At 36.9% G+C, this 20,933-nt stretch overlaps 1 protein-coding gene across 4 annotated transcripts in view; it reads right to left on the bottom strand.

Annotated features, from left to right (window-relative positions):
* Positions 1-20,933, bottom strand: part of FHIT (fragile histidine triad diadenosine triphosphatase) — a 1,463,343-nt gene that overhangs the window by 1,075,517 nt on the left and 366,893 nt on the right. The window lies entirely within an intron of this gene.

The raw sequence follows: 20,933 nt of genomic DNA, 5'->3' as shown, positions 1-20,933 counted from the left end.
GTGTTGTTAAAAGGATATAATAAAGGCACTTGTATGATTTCTGTAGCCATTATCATTACTCTGCATAAGTTCAAGAGTGGCTTAAGTGAATCACACAAGATCACATATAGGAAATGGCCGAATGGTGCCTGGTCTCTACAACTCCTCATTTCTACTCTAGGACTGTTCTACCTGAATTATTTAACCAACCTCCGGAGCTAACCAGTCCTGGCACTGGAACTTTCTATTTTGCAAAAAGATGAGGCTGATCCGCACATGAGGCTGGAAGAAAGAGTACTTCTCTAGTTCTGAAGTGGTCTGTTCCTAATCATCTGTCTAAACAGTGTTTTGTGGGTCACTTTACTTGAGTAAATGATATATCTTGATATATCTATCAAAAGGATAAGTTTTTTAGCCCTGGCTGGTGTGGCTCAGTGGATTAAGCGCCGACCTGCAAACCAAAGGGTCGTTAGTTCAATTCCCAGTCAGGGCACATGCCTGGGTTGCAGGCCAGGTCCCCAGTAGGGGGCGTGAGAGAGGCAACCACACACTGATGTTTCTGCCTCTCTCTCCCTTTCCGTCTGTCTAAATATAAATAAATAAAATATTTTTAAAAAGGATAATTTAAAACAAAAAAATAAGGATTAGTACCAAGCATAGTTCCAGTTCCTGGCACATATAAGATGCTCAGGCAAAGTGAGAGCCCTGTGCCCCACCTTACTTTCAGAATTAACTTCCAGTGACAAGGAGATCAGAGAGACCTCACTATCCATCAAACACTCAGTAACAGAGTACAGGATATTCCTCCTGTTGGTCCGCCCTTCTGTTCTGACCTCTACCTTTGTTTCCCATTCATATGACCTTCTGACATTCTTTGAAATAAAACTATCATAACAATAAGCACCTACTTACCTCCTGGGATTTTGTTTAAAGGTAATTATTTTCTTTCTTTGTCTAATGTTTTTTGTCCATATCATGCTGTATGGTCTGCTCAGTACAATAACTGAACACAGGTAATCACTCATTCAAACAAGATTTATTGAGTTTCTACTAAGGTATCAGGACTGCCCTCTATAGTAGTGAACATAATATATATAACCCCAAATCCTACCTTCACTATGCCCCCTTTTTAATTGGGAAGACAGACAATAAACTTAATAAAAATGTAATATTTGTGATTGGTTAAATCATCCTACATACTCTGGAGAAACACAGAGTGGGAAAGAAAATAATGAGGAGTGTTATGAGTTGAATTATGGCCCTTTCCCTCAAAAAAGAAACATTGAAGTCTACCAGTATCTCCAATTCTCACCACCAATATCTCAGAATGTGACCTTTTTTGGAAATAGGATCATAACAGACATAATTACTTAAGGTGAGGAGCAGAACCAGTTCCTACTCCAATATGACTGGTATCTTTATAAGAAGAGAGCCATGTGGCAACACACACACACACACACACACACACACACACACACGGTGAATGTCACATGATGACGAAGGCAGAGACAAGTTATGCAGCTGCAGGCCAAGAAAGGCCAAAGGCTGCCAGCATTCCACGGAGGCCAAGAGGAAGCAAAAAAGGATGCTCTGCAGGTTTCAGAGGGAGCATGGATTTAGATTTCCAGAACTGTGAGACAATAATTGTCTGTGCTCTTAAATCACCTGCGTTGTGGTTCTTTGTTGTGGCAGCCCTAGCAAAGTAATATAGTGAGTTTGGGGAAATTGTAGCATTTTTAAGCAAGGAGATCAGGAAAGATCTCACTGAGATGATAATGTTTAAGGAAAGACCTCACTGATATGAAAAAGACGAGTCTGGATTTAAAAAATTCTGGGCAGAAGGAACAGAAGATACTAAGGTCCAAGGCAGGAGAATGCTTGGTGTTAGAAAAACAGCACAGCCTGGAGGCCAGTGTGATGATGCAGGGAGAGGAGAGTGGTGGGAGAAAAAGTCAGAGCTGTTACAGTGGTTGGAGGGAGGGAGGGAGGGAGGGAGGGAGGAAGGAAGGCCATCACTAACTAGTTCTTGACTGCACTTCAATTGGTCACGGAAGGTTAGTTTTTTGAGGATGAAAGTCAAAACCATGTTTTAATAGTCAGTGAGGCTGATGGTGATTCCTCCTAGGTTGGCTTAGCTTAGAAGGCTGAATTTAAGTCCAACCAGCAGGGGGAACCATCTGTCATTTGGAAAGACACTGAGCCCTCCATCAGGAGACTCCAGAAAGCCACCAGCAACCTACATCCTCAGCTCAGGCCAGTGCCTCTGGAACCACAGGGAAGAGAGAACACACATTTACAAAGTAAACTGAGAGTGCACCATGGACATCTTTTCAACATTTCTAAAAGGCTCACTTTAATTTTCTAGAAATAAGAGAACAATGTGCTTGATTAGTTCTTCAGAAGACTTAGCAATTTTGCTTTTACTATTACTGTCCTTGAAACAAATTTGCCATTAACTTTATATGTTCTAGGTCTTGAGATTACATATATTCTCCTTCCAAAATGAAATTTTTGCTTTAAAAAGTTAGCTTTCTGATAATTTTTAAAGCATCATTTATTGATTATGCTATTACAGTTGTCCCAATTTTTCCCCCTTTATCCCCCTTTACCCAGTACCCCCCTTCCCTCCAGCAGTCCCACCCTTAGTTCATGTCCATGGGTCATGCATATAAGTTCTTTGGCTTCTCCATTTCCTATATTATTCTTAACATCCACCTGTCTATTTTGTACCTACCAATTATACTTCTAAATCCCTGCACCTTTCCCCCCCCTTTCTTCTCCTTCCCCCTCCCAGGTGACTACCCTCAAAATGATCTCTATATCTATGATTTTGTTCCTGATCTGCTTGTTTGCTTAGTTATTTTTTTTTAGATTCAGTTGTTGATATTTGTGAATTTGTTGCCTTTTTAATGTTCATAGTTTTAATATTCTTTTTCTTAAATAAGTCCCTTTAACATTTCATGTAATAATGGCTTGGTGATGATGAATTCCTTTAGCTATTCATCACTTTGAATAGCAAGGTCCTTCCTATTCATCACTTTGAATACTTCTTGTCAGTCCCTTCTAGCCTGCAAAGTTTCTTTTGAGAAATCTGCTGATAGTCTTATGGTAACTTCTTTGTATGTAACTCTCTGCTTTTCTCCTGCTGCTTTTAAGATTCTCTCTTTATCTTTAACCTTTGGCAATTTAATCATGATGTGTCTTGGTGTGATCGTCTTTATGTCCAACTTGTTTGGGACTCTCTGTGCTTTCTGGACTTGCATGTCTATTTTCTTCAACAAATTAAGGAAGCTTTCTTTCATTATTTTTTCAAATAAGTTTTCCAGTTCTTGTTCTTCCTCTTCCCCTTCTGGCATACCTATGATTAAGATATTGTCATTTTTGGAGATGTCCCAGAGTCTTCTTTTACTCTCCTCATTTTTTTTTGAATTTTTGTTTCTTCTTTCTGTTCTGGTTGCATGTTTATCTCTTCCTTGTGTTTCAAATCATCAATTTGAATTCCGGCTTCCTTCTTTTCACTGTTGGTTCCCTGTGGCTATTTCTGTATTTCACTTAGTATAATCTTTATTTCCTCCCTAATGTTTTTACCATACTCATTGAGTTCTCTGAGCATTCTGATCACCAGTGTTTTGAACTCTGCATCTGACAGGTTGGCTATTTCCCTTTCATTTAGTTTTTTTACTGTGGTTTTGTTCTGTCCTCTCATTTGAGCCATATTTCCTTGTCTCCTCAATTTGGCAGCCTACCTGTGATAGTTTCTATGTATTAGGTAGAGCTGCTTTGACTTGACTCCCTGTCTTAACACAACTGTTTAAGCTGTAGGGGGAGGAGGTATTCATCAAGGCAGGGCAACCTGCTTCACCACTCTGTGGCTCTGTGTCAAGGAAGGGGGTTGGAGAGGGGACAATGCCACTGACTGTCTTCTGTAGGTTTGCCCAGCTCCAAGTCACTTCACCCACTTTCTGCATGTGACTAGCACCATTCTAGCAGTTGCCCTGGTAGTGATTCCAAGAGTGGGTGGATTTGCATATGCTCTAATCCCATGTGGGGCCTTTAAATGGACTCTCCTAAAAAACCAGTAGTTTCTTTTACCACATAACCCTCACTGGATTTTAAAGCCAGTGGTAATGGAGCTTTATCTTCCCCATGCTGGACCCCTGGGCTGCGGGGTCTGGCCTGGGGCTGGGATTGCTCACTTTCAAGGTATCCCTCCTGATTTTTATCCACCACATGTTCTTCAGGACCACCTGTTCTGCTACCACCACCTCTGCTGCCTCTCTGCTGGACTCCATGACTCCACCCCTCCTATCTGTCTTCTGGGTGAATGTGGCTTCTTTAAATCCTTGGCTGCTGGACTTTCATATAGTTTGATTTTCTAGCAGTTCTGGGTGTTTTTTGTTTAAAGTTAGATGTAATTCTTCTTGTGGTTGTATGAGGAGGCAAAACATGTCTACCTATCCCTCCATCTTCACCATAGCTTTCTGACAATTAATTTTTGTAGCTAATAACCAAAAGATCCTTTTTGAGATAAGGAGGTCATCCTTTAAAGAGGTTAGAAGAATGAAGATGGAGGAGGAAAAAAAACTTACAGGAAAGCTCAGTAATCATAAAGTGAAAGCCCAAAAGATTAGGTCAATATTGTATGTTTACAAATGTCTTATACTGTATGTGCATTTACTTGTGAGACCTTAGAGTCTTGAAGAAGCAGTGAGCCAAACCCATTAAGAAAAATCTGGCCTATCCCACATCTTTACATTATGCAACTAGGAGGCAGAAAGCACCATTTCAATTCTGGATCTGCCTCAATTATTTCACCCCATCATAGCCCTAGTATTTAAAAATCATCCCTTTCTGTTTGTCATGCTACAGATGGGGTTTGAGTTGGTTTCCAGCAATAAAACAAACAAGGTAGAAGGGAATACTATGAATAAGTTGCTGATGTAAATGTGCTATTTTTGCCTTTGAATCTGGGTGATGATAAACATGATTCCACACATGGAAATTCGGCTTTTCAGAACTACTACACTGAATCATTTAATTTGTTTGAGTAAGTACTTATAATAATATGGCTGCTCTGTGCTGCAATAGACATTTGATTTTCAAATGAACAAATGAAGTATGTGATAACTCCTTATAAATGGAACTGCAGCAAACAGCATTCAGCAAAGGGCTGTGCATCAGTGAAGATGGGTGAAAAAACATCCCACTCCAATCCCCTGAAAATGAAAACAAATCATCATATGGCCTCTGATTCTATATTTTTCTGCACCTGACCAAAAAATGGCTGAAAACTTATGATTAAATAATGGGCAACTGTGACTATTTTGAGTTGTCACAAGGTAACTTATTACACTATTCACAACAAATAAGAACACTATCATTTCATCCCTCCAGATAATAATTGAAGATGCTTTAGTGAACTAGCATAAGAAGATAATTTTGCATAGTGATTAAGAATGTGCATTTGATTTCCAGGCTCACAAACCAAATAAATGCATGAGTCTATCCAAATCACCAGTCTTCATCATGCCCATTTTCCTCATTGGAAAAATGGTGATAATAACTTTGCCTTCCTCATAGATTTATGAGGGGAACCATTTATGTAAAGGGTCTGAAACATGGTTGGAATTCAAGAGTAGTTACCATTATTTTTTATCATCATCAGCATCATTGTTATTACATTTAACAGTGTTCTTGTTTTCATTCATTACCTGCATTTTCACAGCAAAGGAAACTACCAACAAATGAAAATCAGCCTGCTAAATGAGAGACAATAATTGCAAATGATATATCTGATAAGGGACTAATATCCAAAGTATACAAAGGACTCATACAATTCAACAGCAAAAAATAAAAATCCCATTAAACAACGGGCAGAAGATCTAAATAGACATGTTTTTCAAAGAACACATACTGATGGCCAACAGGTAAATGAAGAGATGTTCAATATCAGTAATCATCAGGGAAATGCAAATCAAACCACAATGGGAGTTCACACCTGCTGTAATGGCTATTGTCAAAAAGAAAAGAAATGACAAGTGCTGGTGAGGATGTAAAGAAAAGGGAAACTTTATGCACTGTTGGTGGGAATGTAAATTGGTGCAGCCACTGTGGAAAACAGTATGGAGGCTACTCAAAAAATTAAAATTACCATATGATCTAGCAATTCTACTTATGGGTATTTATGCAAAAAAAACCCCTACTAATTAAAAAAATATACATGCACCATTTTTTAAAACAGCCAAGGTATAGAATACAACTGTCTATCAGTGGATGAATGAAGAAATTATAAAGTGTGAGATATATACATATATATATATATATATATATATATATATATATAAAATGGAATATTACTCAACTATAAAAAAGAATAAATCTTGCTATCTGTAATAATACATATGGACCTTAAGGTCAATATCCTAAATGAAATAAGTCAGACAGAGAAATACAAATGCCATATAATTTCTCTAATAGATGAATAAAAAAAAACAAGCTCACAGATACAGAGAACAGATTGGTGAGTGCAAGAGGCAGGGAAGTGGAAATGAGAGAAATGGGTGACCTATTTTTTTAATTAAATAAATTAAATTTTAAAATATTTTAATTTCTTCCCTGGCCTGTGTGGCTCAGTTGGTTGCAGCATCATTCCACAAACCAAAAGGTTGCTGGTTCAATTCCCGGACAGGGCACATATGAGACACAACCGATCGATGTTTCTGTCTCACATCAATATGTCTCTCCCCTCTTTCTCCCTCCCTTCCCTTCTCCCTAAAATCAATAAGCATGTCCTCAGGTAAGGATTTAAAAATGTTTTAAGTTCATTAAAAGCACAACTAACTGCATTGTTTGGTAATTAATTACTTTCATTCACTTAACAAAGTATTTATTGAATATCTAATAGGTGTCAGGCACTAATGTAATCAAAGCCCAACATGATCTGTTCCTCCTGGAAGTTACTACAGGAGATGGACACAAGTCAAAGACTCCCACAGGAAGAGTATCTTTTCCATCTGAGGGAAGAGTTCTAGCAGTAGATCATTCTAAGAGATACAAAAACAAAGGGACTTGAATTAAACTTGAGACCCCAGGGGTGAAAAGGAGATAAACATGGGTAGAAGGAAGGCTTTCTAAGGGGGAAAAACACATTCAAAAGCACGTAGTATATATTGTGTCTTCATTATTACTAAAGTCAGTGCAAACTGTCCATTGAATAGTTCAATTTAATTGAACAACTATATATCACATATCTACTCTGAGCCAGGCACTATGCTGGGCCACTACGTTGGGCCCTAAGACATGACAGAAAGCAAGATTGACCCTTGCCTTCACCCTTACCTCCCAATACCTAATTCCTCTGTTTGAAAAGTACACTGAAATCAATATTAACTTTGTAATCAATCAATTCCACCTTTAGGTTTTATTCCAAAAAGATTCCATGTGCATCAAAAAAATTGTAATGCTTTCTCTGGTCAGACATAAACCAAATAATTCCCTTTCCACATGGGGAGCTAGGAAACCTACACCATTTAGAAAAGGGTTAGATCACTCCATAGGCCTATCAACTTATACTAGAAAAGATGGACACATTTCTGTGTTATGGTTAATTGTTCTATTGCTTGTATACTACTTTTAATTCAGTCAGAAGCCTCAAATTCTTTGGGAAGTTGATAAAAGAGGGGAAGGAAGGGGCAGGAAAAGAGGAACAGAGGGCAAGTTTCTCGAGGTCTGGAACTATCTGATGGGCCTTTTGCAGTTTCCATGGTAGCAAACATGGGACTGAACGAAAAGCAGTTAGTAACTTCTGATTGGTGATTGACTAAATGAAGAATACAAGGCCTCTTCAATCAACTTGGGTTCAGTCGTGAGAAAGAAAAAAGTGAAAATTGTTTACTTCTCTCTAATCTCCATTTGAGAGAAAGTTCAAAAGAGTAGTTGAAAAGTTTAGCATGATTGTTACTGTAAAGCAGCTCAATAACCAAACAGAAGAACCATGGAGACCACAAGAAGACAATGCTAAGAGAACTTTACGCTGTCATTAAAGATGCCCTTCAGGGAACAAGGTTCTTATAACAAGACATTTCTCTGTCTCTAGTACAAGTCAAACAAAAGAGAAATGTTGTAGTTTAATTGCTGTCTAAGTGATTAAAAAATGTTAAGCTTCTTTACGACAAAATGAAATTTTATTTCCTAACATTCTCTCAGTTATTTAGGGTAGGTGGGTGGGGGGAACGATTAGTCCTTTGGTTTCAAAACTCCACATCGTGAAAATGAAATTATAATATATCTGTTTAACTGCTAAGAAAAGAATATTTTTAGTTAGAAGTTTAGAAGACACCTACTTTATCAATATTAGAGAACTACAGAGTACTCTTTTTTATCGATGAGAGAGAGAGAAACATTAATTTGTTGTTTATTTATTTATGCATTCATTTGTTGATTCTTATACATACCCTAACTATGGATCAAACTCTCCATAATCTTGGAGGATCAAGACAACACTCTAACCAACTGAGCTACCCAGCCAGGGTTAGTTCTGTCTTCTTCATGGCCAGATCCATCTGATGAATGAAAAACAACAAATGTTACATTTGAGGAGGTATTAAAATATCTCAGCTTTGCCATTAGGTCAACACAGTGAGACTTTCTGACTTAATTTCCAATCATGACCTAACTGTCTGTTGATATCATGGCAGTAATATCACAGCAGTAAAGAATGAAGAGCTTGCTTCGAAGGCTGGCTCAGACCAGTTTCATGATGCTTTAATTCTTCTGACATATAAAAAATTAAGTCATTTCTGTATTCCTAAGAAACTCCTCACTGCTAACAAGTACAACACTTCCCCAACTAGTTGATAAACTGAAAAGAAAATAGTAGTAAGTGATGGTACTTAAGGAAACAGTTAAAAAGAGAAACTCAGAAAATAAGATTGTGAAGATCGATAATGAGAGTCTGAAAATGGTATAGTGAGGGAAGGAAAAAATCCCGCCTGAATAATGTACCTTTTTAAAAGGTAAATGATTCCTTAAGGCAATTACTTAAATGTGAGAGTTCCCTTCATGGTTCTCAACCTTATACTCTGAAAGGGAACTTCTTACAATGCAAGAATAAGAGAGCCAATTACTTCAGCACCAAGCTATGTCCTAAATCTCTGAGGTTGGCAGTTCAAAAAAAACTCTTGAAAAGTGTTCTTATAAAATCTTCACTAACAATTCTGACTTTATACATGTAAACTCTAAAAGGATGAATGAAAACTAACCAATTAGATAGCAAAATAAAGAAGAGAAACCACTGAATGAAAAGACCTACCAGAATTCAGCTGTACCTCCACCACTAACAAGCTCTGAGACTTAGATCATATTTATAATAAAAATCATAATCCTAAAAATTAATAATTACACAGTACTTAGTATGCCCAGAACTTTCCATTATCTGCCATAGCTACTGTAATTTTTATAATGCAATCTGTAGAACCTATGAGGGAGAAATGACCATGATGCCATGTTGCAGAAAAGAGCTAAGTAGCTTCTCTGAGACCACGTGGCCCTAAGTGGTGGGGTCAGGACTCTGCAGGGAGCAGAGTTTGCCAAGCTAAAAATATGCCTTTTGGGATATGGATTATTTTAAGTTGATTATTTTTAAGAAAAAAAACCTCAGAAAATATCTAACCACTATGCTGTGAACCCGAAACTAATATAATATTGAATATTAAATGTAATTGAAAATAAATAAAAATTTAAAAATTCTAAAAAAAAAATCTTTGATCTTCCCCTAACTGACTAAAAGAATTTAGACAGAGGGCCTTTTCCAGCAAGGAAGTTACCATCATAGATAACTATAGTTTAATATGAACTAATGTGTGATAGACAGGGAAAAGTCTAGCCAAGTCCCCTCTGTGCCCAGTTGTTAAAAATGGCCCAGCAAATATTCATTTACCAAACATCTGCTTTTCTATCTACAGGTAAATTGCCTTCTTGCCCTTTAAAATCTTAGACAACTCCTCCCAACCCCCTTCTCCTTAGTTCAAGATGGCATGTAAGCCTTAACTGCCAGATCTCTTCCAGGTCTTATATTCTTATAGAACTACCATGTATACATACACAATAAATTTGGGCATTTTCTCCTGTTATTTGATTATCAGTCCAGCCAGAAGAACTTAGAAAGGCAAAAGAAAAAAAATTTATTACTACACTTCCACTTCAAATACAAAACTCTCCAACCTGAGAGCCCAAACCTTAAACACCACTCTGCAGACAAACTCACTAACCTGCTAGGATAGTGTAAAAGGCTTCTTTCAGCAACAGAGTGCTAAGATTTATGAGGCAAGGTAGAATAATGGAAAAAACTCAGGTTTTAAAGTGACTTTGTGGCCCACGAATGCAACTTCTAAAAGCCTCGGATTTTCAGAAAACATTATTATAGGCTGTCCAAAGGATTAGAGATAACACTAGAGCCACTAGCTTGTAGTAATAATAATGATAGCTAATATTTACATATGCTTACTATGTGTCAGGCACTCAGCATTTTCACACATTAAATCAATCGGTCTTCACACTGACACTATAAGACAGTATAATTTCTAAAAAGAGAATACTATCATATGTATGCCCATTTCACAGATGACCAAAGAGAGGCAAAGAAAGCTAGTTAACTCACATGACAGTTACTAAATGGCAAGGTCTGAGATTCCAAACCAGACGGACTTACTCACTAAACAAAATGACACACAAATGAGTTTAGCTACATGTTAAAGTATACTTCAGTCTCACCCAGACTGAGATAAACTCAGGAGGATAAAAGAAAGCACAAGTATATACAGAAGGCCTACCTACTTCTGGCATTCAGCAACTTCAGAAGGAACTAGCTAGAGAGAGATACATCGTCTACAACATGTATACAGTATGTGGCTAGGACTTCCTTGTTTCAAGGTTTCCTGGCTGATGGCTCCCTTCATGTTAATTCATGTTGATTTAGGTTTACTAATAAAAAGAGGCTCCATAAAAGTTGTTTTTCCTGCTTTCAATCTGGGCGAAAGGAGAAATATAATCTTATTAATTAAAAATTATTTTAATAATATATTTTATTTAACCCAACATATAAAAACATTATTTCGCATATAAGAAAAAGTAATGGGATTTTACCTTTTTTATATGACAAATTAAAAATTCCCAGTGTGTTTTACATTTATAGTCCATCTCAAATCACATAACCACATTTCAAAGCTCAGTAACCACAGGCTGCTGGTGGTTACCATACAGGACAATGCAGGCTGAGGGTGACTGGCTTGAAGAAAGCCCTGGTTGTTGACATTTCTAGGTCCCTTTTCTTAGACCGCTCAAATTCCCTATGAAAGTATCTTCCAATCTCCTGCCTCAGGTGTGTAAGTCTGGCTGCCATTGTCCTGGGATCTAAGTGTGAGAAAGAGCAAAAGCCCCATTATGTATACTTTCACATTCACCCCTGTTTTCATCATCATACCCCTGTCCTCAGCTATGCCTGGTGGTCCCAGTCACATGTCCTGTGGTTCGCCATCTCCAGTCTTCCTCCCGTAGGTGTTGGATAGAGGGAGGGTGCGAGGGATCACAGCCTATGAAGGGTAGGTAATGGCTCTGAGAACCTAATAGTTATTATTTTTCAACAGTCTTTTAATACTGCTTCACCCCCATTTTCCTAAAGCATAATGCCACCAATTCCTGACTGTTTCTAGAATCCCAATTTAGATGTCACCTTTGTTCCCCCTCCAAATCAGTCTCTGGCATTTTAAGGCAGCTTCTACAATTTCATTTCATTATCTTTTCCCCTATTTTTTGGTTTATAGTCCTCTCACCCTTTTTTAATTAAACCTTTATTTTGATATAATTGTAGATTCACAAGCAATTTCTTAGAAAAATATAGAGATATTCCGTGCACTCTTTACCCAGTTTCTCCCAATGGTAACATCTTGCAAATCTATAGTACAATAATGTAGCACAACCAGGACAATGACATTGAAACAGTCAAGATACAGAATATTTCCATCATCACAAGAATCCTGTCCTTTAAAGTGATTGTGAAACAATCCTGTGATTGTTGTCCTTTAATAGCCACACCTACTTCCTTCCTACCCCATCACTATTTATATGATTTTGTCACTTCAGGAATGTTCTATAGGTGGAATCATACAATATGTAACCTTTTGGGACTGGTGATTCACCCTAGTAGTTGCAGGTATCAGTGGCTCGTTGGGGAGCAGTACTACATGATATGGATGAACCACAGTCTGTTTAACCATTCATTCACCCAATTAAGGACATCTGGGTTGTTTCCAGTTTGGGGCTATTGCTAACAAACCTTTTATGAAAAGATTTTTGTATGACAAAAAAATTTTCATTTTATTGGGGTAAATGCCCAGGAATACAGTAAGTGCATGTTTTTCAGAGTGGCTGTGCCATTTGACATTCTCACCAGCAGTATATGAGTAATCCAATTTCTCTGCATCCTGTTTTTTTAATTTTTATTTTAGCCATTCTGATAGGTGTATAGTTATATATCACCATGGCTTTAATTTGCATTTCCCTGATAGCTAATAATGTTGAACATCTTCTCATGTGCTTATTTGCCATCTGTATAACCTCTTCAGTACAATGTCTTCATGAGTTTTGAACATTTTCTAATTAGATTGCTTATTCTTTTTACTCTTGAGCTTGAGAGGTGCTTGTACATTCTAGATACTGGTCTTTTGTCAGGACTAGTAGACATGTGGTTTGTAAGTATTTTCTCCTAGTCTGTAGATTGCTTTTTCATCCTCTTACAGGGTCTTTCACAGAACAAAACTTTTAATTTCGATAAAACCTAATATACCTTTTGTCTCTTTATGGATTGTGTTGGTGGAAAATCTGAGAACTCTTTGCCTAAGCCTAGGTCCTAGAGATTTTCTCTTATGTTTTCTTCTCAAAGTTTTATAATTTTATGTTTTACATAAAAGTCCATTATACATATTAATTAATTTTTATATGAGTAGTGAGACTTACTTTTACGTTCATTTTTTGCCAGTTTCTCCAGGAATATTTGTTGAAAAGACTTTCTTTTCTCTATTGAAGAACACTGCACATGTGTCAGAAATCAGCTGGGTCTGTTTGGGGGGCTCCCCATTCTGATCACCTGATGTGTGTACCTGCCACCCCACAGCCATCTAATAGCTTTCCTCAGTATCATGTCATTTTCAGCACACAAGTTCTACAAATGTTTTATTAGATTTATACCTAAGTATTTCATAATTTAAAGCATGTTCGTTGGCCATATAAAAATACAATTAATTTTTAAAAAATATTTTGTATCCTATAACCTTGTTGAACTCACTGATTAGTTTTAAGAGGTTTTTTATTTTAGATCACTTAAGAATTTTTAAAGTAGAAAATCATTTCATCTGGAATAGTGACAGTTTTCTTTCTTCTTTTTTATCTGTATGCCTATTGTTTCCTTTCATGCCTTATTGCCTTGGCTAGAACTTCCTGCTCTATGTTGCCTAGGAGTGTCAAAAATAAACATCCTTGCCTGAACTTAAAGGGAAAGCATTCAGTGTGTCATCATTAAATAAAATGTTATTGGTGTATAATAAAAAAATGTTCTAAATTTATCAGGTTGAGAAAATTCCCCTCTATTCCTATTTTTCTGAGAGTTTATTTTTTTCATCATAAACCAGTGTTCCTTTTGACAAGTACTTTTTCTGCATCACTTGATATAATCATGCAGTGAATGACAATGATTGGCTTTTCTTTTTAATCCTTACCAGAGGACATTTTTTCTTTGCTTTTAGAGAGAGGAAAGGAATGAGAGAGAGATGGATTGTTTGCCTTCCACTCATGCCCAGACAGGGGATCATAGGCACCAGAGTTGGGGTAGAACCTGCAACCTGTGTATATATCCTGACCAAGAATTGAACCTACAACCTTTTGGTATATGGGATGATGCTCCAAGCAACTGAGTCACACCAGCTAGAGTGATTGGCTTTTTAATATTGAAGTAGTCTTGAATCCCTGGAATAGAACTTGATTGTTTTTTTTTTAATTGAATTGTTTGCTAATATTTTATGGAGTTTTGTGTCTATAATTTTCTCTTTTATATTGTTTCATCTGGCTTTGGTGTCTGGGTAATACTTGTTTCATAAAGTGAATTAGGAAGTGTTCTCTTCTATTTCCTGGAACAGTCTATATAAAATTAGTGCTAATTCCTCATTCAATGTTTGGTAGAATTCTCCAGTAAAATCATATGGGCCTAGAGACTTCTTTCATGAGAGCTGAAAATTATAAATCCCATTTCCTTAATAGTTATAGGGCTATTCAAATTCTCTATTTCATATTGGGTGAGTTATGGGAATATGTTTGTGAGGATGTGGTCCATATTCTCTAAGCTGTAAAATTTATGTGTGTGGAGTTGCTCATAATATTCCTTATTATCCTTTTGATATCTGCTGGGTCTATAAAGAAATTCCATTTCAGGCCCTGGCTGGTGTGGCTCAGTGGATTGAACACCAGCCTGCAAAATGAAAGGTTGCCAGATCAATTCCCAGTCAGGGCACATGCCTGGGTTGTGGGCCAGGTCCCCCACTGAGGGCATGTGAGAAGCAACCATTCAATGTTTCTCTCCCTCTTTTTTTTCCCTCCCTTCACCTCTCTCTAAAAGTAAATACATGAAATCTTTAAAAAAGAAATAAATCCTGTTTCATTCCTGAAATTGGTAATTTATGTTTTCTGTCTTTTTTTCTTTATCAGTCTTCCTAGATGTTGTCAATTTTATTAACTTTTTTTGAAGAACCAGCTACTCTTTCTTCCTTGTGTAATGTTTGAATGATAAAGCTCTTTTCACATTATACTTTAATCTGACTATTATTATACTTAAAGTGAATTTATTACACAGTATACAGTTGGATCATGTTTTTTAAACAATAGCCAATCTTTGTTTTTCATTACTATATTTAGACCATTTAGCTTTAATGCAATTATTGATATTTTAGGACTTGACCTACCATCTTATTTTTATTTGTTTTCTGTTTGTTCTTTCTGGTTTATGGGTTTTTTTCAGTTTTCTTTATTCTCCTTTCTGGCAGGCTGTTGAAACATTTTGGAGTAATATTTTGATTTACCTAAAGTGTGTTTGAGTCATCTCTTTGTAAAGCTTCTTTAGTGGTTATTCTAGATATTATATTATATATTCATAAATTATCACAAACTACTGGTGCCATTATAACAGTTTGAGTGAAGTTTAGAAACCTCACCTCTTATCCCCTTACCATCTCCCATTTATAATGTAATTACCTTAAATATTTCCATCCTTTGCATCCACATCAGCGAGCTTGTCAATCTTTGCATCAGTCTTCAAACATAATTTAGAAATTTCAAGAAGAAAAGGTAAGCCTAACTGCATCTACTTATATCTTTGCTTTGTGTTTTTTCTCTCCCTTCCTAGTGTTCTAAGACTCTGTCTTTTAAAATCATTTCCTTTCTGGTATCCATTCTTTTAGAGTAGGTCTACTAGTGATAAATTCTTTTAGTGTTCTTTCATCTCAGACTATCTCGATTTCCTCTTCATTACTAAAGGGTGTGTTTACTGGTTATAGGATTCTGGGTTGACTGATAGAGGATTCTGGGTTGATTCTGCATTGACTATAATTTTTATTCAGTGCTTAAAAGCTTGAAGTTCCTGAGCATCAGCAGAAACTCAAACATATGACATGCAGGGAAAGCTAAAAATACATATATAATAAACTGGATCCTAGTGAGTTAAAATGTCACCAGGCGACAAGGAATTTTGATTCTGGCAGGAGAAATAGACATAAATAATAATTACAATTACATGGGATAAGTGCAAAAATGCAGGTAGTACTGGCCATGGTGCTGACAGTGAGCAACAGTGTTTGGGACAATCAACAGAAGCTTCTCAGGAGATGTGTGAGCTAGATTATGAAGGCTGAGTAGTAAAAGGAGTTTCCAAATAGAGAGAAACATGTGCAAAAGCCCTGAGAGAAGTGAAGATGGCACATTTGGCAAATGATACAAACTAATGCTTGGCTGAAGTACAGGACACCTGTGGAGGTGAGGAGCGATGAAGCACGAAGCCAGAAAAGGGACGAATGCTGGGAGCCCTCATCCTCCACTAAGGAGTTCAGACTTCATTCTATGTGCCAGAGGGAGCTGCCAAATGGATAAAACTGGTGAATATAATATTCTTGGCAGAAATTGCTACTTATATACCCTTTTAAAAGTAGTTTATCACTGAATTATTATCTTTATTCTAATATGTATTAAAATTTAGTTTATGTACTGGTAGGATAGGTTAATGGCCAATAAAACTGTGACACTCAGCTGAGTCCCTGCCTTCTACACTCCATTTTTTCATCGGAATTTATTGGGGTTACATTGGTTCACAGAACTATATAGGTTTCAAAACAAAACATCATCTGCACACTGCATCATGTACCCAACACCCCAACCAAATTCTCTCCATTTCCATTTCACTGCCTTTGTCCACCTCCACCTCCACTCACCTCCTTCTCCCTCTGGCTATCACCACACTGTTGTCTGTGTCTATGTGATATATCATATATATCATGAAGTGCACATATACATGTATGTGTATTTTTATATATATTTATTTAGATATATATATTTTGCTTAATCTCTTCACCTTCTTTCATCCAGTTCCCAGGCCCCTTCCCCTTTGACAGCTGTTAGTCTATACCATGTATCCATGTCTGTTTCTATTTTGTTCATCAGTTTATTCTGTTTGTTAGATTCTACATATAAGTGAGATCATATGGTGTTTGTCTTTCTGTGACTGGCTTAAATGCATGCCATCCTGCCTGTAAATTATTTCAGTGTCTCTGTGATCAATGAGTGCAGCAGCATGGAATGAGATCATGGCTAGATGGCAGCACATTAAGTGAAGTGTTTCAGCTTTCTGGAGCTTTGAGTTCTTTGGCTTTTGTCAGTTTTTGTCAAAACATTAACATTACTTAATGTATATTTTTCATTATTTACTAAATGAAAAATTTCCAATGCCAGCAGCTGAGAAAAAAAAAACAGATTTATGCACAGCATGTCAAGTTCACACCCCAAGCTCCAGAAGTGCCCAAGGGACCTTCAGACACAAAACACTATCTACTGCCCCCAGGTCCATGTTAACCCTTTTCCCAGCCACACAACCCTCCCCACCCACTCTGAGTATCTATAGTCCAATCTGGAAACGAGATGAAGGTCTTTTTTGGCTTCACAAAGGTGGGTATCACTGATTATAATTGCTATCATATTCCTGGTGAAAGTGATTTTAGAAAGGAGAGAAACAGAAAGAATAGAATAAAAGATTCTCATATAATAACTTAAGTGCTACAACTACAACCTAAGTCCAATTATTAAAAAGAAATGTCATTAAATGCTACTTAATTATACAATTAAAAATGGAATTTTTATGTTATTCATATTTTTCCACAATAAAAAACATATTGTCAAAGGTAAAAAGGAGAAAGAAAGAAAAGGCAAGAAAAGAGTGTTACATTCATGCTGCTTCTCAGAGGCAAATATCATCCTTGCCTTGGATGTAAGAAAGGCAAGACCAACCTGAGTCCTCAATCTAATTGAGCCCTGGTGATAAGGTTTCTTCAGTTGGACCAGGAGTTGTGTAGCACTTTGTTTTCTTTAAAGAAAAAATACTTTTCAGAGCCCAATGGCCTTGAAAGAATGTCAACCTTTTTTAAAATAGAAAGTATAAACATGCCCATTGAAAATAAAGACATAAACTAGAGTATTAACAGACAGGAAATAAGGAGCCAAAAATCATCAACCTGCTTAGGCTGATGCACTTAGAAGGGAAGAAATTTGCTTGGATTCCTTCACCATTAAAGATAATTTTCTTTTAATTCTAGTTTTGTTTTTTTTTTAATAGTGTGTCCATTATTTTCTGTTTTGCCTCTGGGGCTTCTGTTCCAAAATAAGTTAACTTTATGAGTATAAATTAGAGTCTGCATATGTTCCAGCTCCATTCTCTTTAATAAACTTAACTCTTTGGATGGGTCAGTCCTTCAGAGGTGGAAAATTATTCCCATGGAGTTCCCAACTTGTGAGAAAGTGTTGCTTTTGGAAACACTTCCCAGTCTTGATAAGCCCTGAAATCCCTTACCTGTAAGGTTGTTAATTAAATTTCAAAGGCTATTATGTTCAGGAGAAACAACAAAAGCCAACCTGGGAATCTGCTTTTCTAAAATATATATAGTAGCCATGTTTACGTAGAATTGATCTATAATGCTTCCCCTCATTCTCTATACAGATTTTTACTTTCCCCCCATATCCTTTTTGACATCTTTTTCTACACTGTCTTGAGGCCTTTTTCATACAGTTATAAAACAAACTATATCTGAATTATGTTCAAATAAGCAGGGAGTCTGGCATTTTCTGCAAAAAACATATGGCCTATCAGAAGTGATCTCCTGAATTTTTGCCCCTAACATGACATGAATTTACTTAAGGCATCGTCTCAAACATGCAATGTACAATATGGGGTTGATTTCTGTAAAATACTTAACATTAAGAAAACACAATTACATGAGTTAGTATTTTATTATCATGTAGCACTACACTTAATAATAATAATAATAAATGGAAAGTCCATTACCTTCATTGCAGCAGCTTAATGTTGATTTTCACTTTAGACTCTATTGGTCTTTACCCTCTTCTGTGTTGGGGGTCTTTACTTTATCTAGGAAACCCAAAACCCATTTCTTCATCCATATACACTACATTGAGCCTTAGATTGTCTTAAAAATCCAACAGATTTTTGAATACATAACTATCCTATTATAAGTTGTCTTGTTTAGAAGAAATGAAAGTTAAAGTTGTGGCAGGAAAGGACAAGCTATCAATCTATTAAATAAATTCCTGTTGAAAAGGAACTATATGCATTGTGTATTAACATAATTTATTAGAACAATTAGAACACATCCTGTTGTCTTCTAATTAGATTATTCCTTGTTCTGGTAATTACATTAGACAAGGGAGAATAATAGTTTCAGGATTCTAAGATCATCTGTAGACCATGTGGAAAGAGAATGATCAATAATGCTAATCTACTGGAACACTTAAATTCCCAGAAAGAGATCTTTTATCATGAGCAATCCTTTGTATAATCAGCATTATTTCTCAATGTCTATGCTCATCTTTCCCAAAGTGGAAAACTAAAAATGTTAGACAAATAACAGACATTTATTATTCTACTGTTAGAAACCTGGTAAGGCTGGGCCACCTCTGGCCTCTAGTGGCTCAGATATTGCTTCACTCCCTTGCAAAATGCCAACCAATAACCACAAATGAAGGATTTAAGATTCCATGCAGAGCAGCCCAGCTAGGAGTCTGAATGTCTAACAGGACAAAGACAAGAGTTTTAAGTTCTGCTCCTAGGTAAGGAACCATATACTTCCTCAATTTAAAAATATATTCAAATAGATAAAAATTTGTTATAAATGAAAAAGCTGCTGAGTTTAAAAAAAATAAATAACTGCTGACATTTCCATACTTGAAAATATAATTTGCAGAAGTTAATACAGAGGATGCACAACAAGGAAGATGGCTGGCTTTCAGGAATGGGCTAAGGCCTTTATAAGTGAGTTGTCTTTGGTTTTATGCTTTAGAGATCACAGGTAATTCAAATGTGTTAAAACCTCTCCCATGCCCAATGCAACTATCACCAAGAAGGCTAGGAAATACTAGAGAATGTCTCCCAGGACTTTTAAGATTCAGAATCTCTCTTTTAAAAAAAAATGTCATGAGTTGGCATATCATAATTATCCTGATATCCTTTCCTCAGGGATAACCTTACAGTTGAGTAGAATGATAGTGGGATACATAGAGTTGACACCAGTGAATCTGAAGTTCACTGTAACAACAAGCAACATAAATAACACACCAGGGCTGGGGTTACAGGAATCTCAGCCCCAGTGTTGACTGTGTCTGCCTTTCTCAATACAGAGTCATGATGAGACCATGTCTAGACGGTATTGATCTCCTACCAGAAAAAAATAATTCAGAGTGTGACCTCTTTTCTAGCTTAGACCAAATGGCACCCAGATCAGTATCATTCATTCACATGTTCTAGCACTATCCCTAACCAAAGGCATTTTAAACTAGGCAGCCAAGGACACACATTGTCTTCTTTTAAAAGTATATATTTTGCTATCCAAATAATAAATAATAGTTACTTAAACCTATTAAAAATATAGAGAAATTAAATGAATTTTTTGTCTTTTTTGTCTTCCTAGGCAAAGACCTTTAAAAAATGAGATACACAAGTTAAAAAAATAAAAAATTAAATTAGCATGTGCAAAATATCTGAAGGAGAAATCATTTGCTTAAGCTGTCTGAAAGATCTTCCATGCAGCCAGTAGTTTTGGAGTGGAGGAGTATCCCTCTTACTCTACTCTCCATTACAGCTGGGAAGATATGGCTCTCCATAGAATCAATTCTTTCAATTGTCAGGAGTACTACTTAGCACTTAGGGTCTCCCACCCCTCTGATCCCCAGACTGGTAGGTCTATGAGGCAGAATACTATGCTAGCTAGAGGCACCGAAGGTTTGAATTTGAGTACCTGTTGTCAGGCATTCCAAAGCCAAGCTGAGTATGGGATCTGCTGAAGGAAGGAAGGAAGGAAGGAAGGAAGGAAGGAAGGAAGGAAGGAAGGAAGGAAGGAAGGGAGGGAGGGAGGGAGGGGGGGGGGGGGGGAGGGAGGGAGGGAGGAGGGAGGGAGGGAGGGAGGGAGGGAGGGAGGGAGGGAGGGAGGGAGGGAGGGAGAGAATATGTTTTAAACTACATGTAGGACTAGAGTTAAAGAGCTCCCCAGGTGGTGTGTTGGTGAGCTAAGAATGGAAAACCTCTCTGTGCAAGAGGAACCAGAGAACTCTCTCTGACTCAGGGGCTGAAATGAATCCATGAT

This window comes from Artibeus jamaicensis, unplaced genomic scaffold (genome assembly GCF_021234435.1).
Source record: "Artibeus jamaicensis isolate MK-2021 breed Jamaican fruit bat unplaced genomic scaffold, CSHL_Jam_final contig_519, whole genome shotgun sequence".
Lineage (NCBI taxonomy): Eukaryota > Metazoa > Chordata > Mammalia > Chiroptera > Phyllostomidae > Artibeus > Artibeus jamaicensis.
This window is presented reverse-complemented; position numbering and strand designations above follow the sequence as displayed.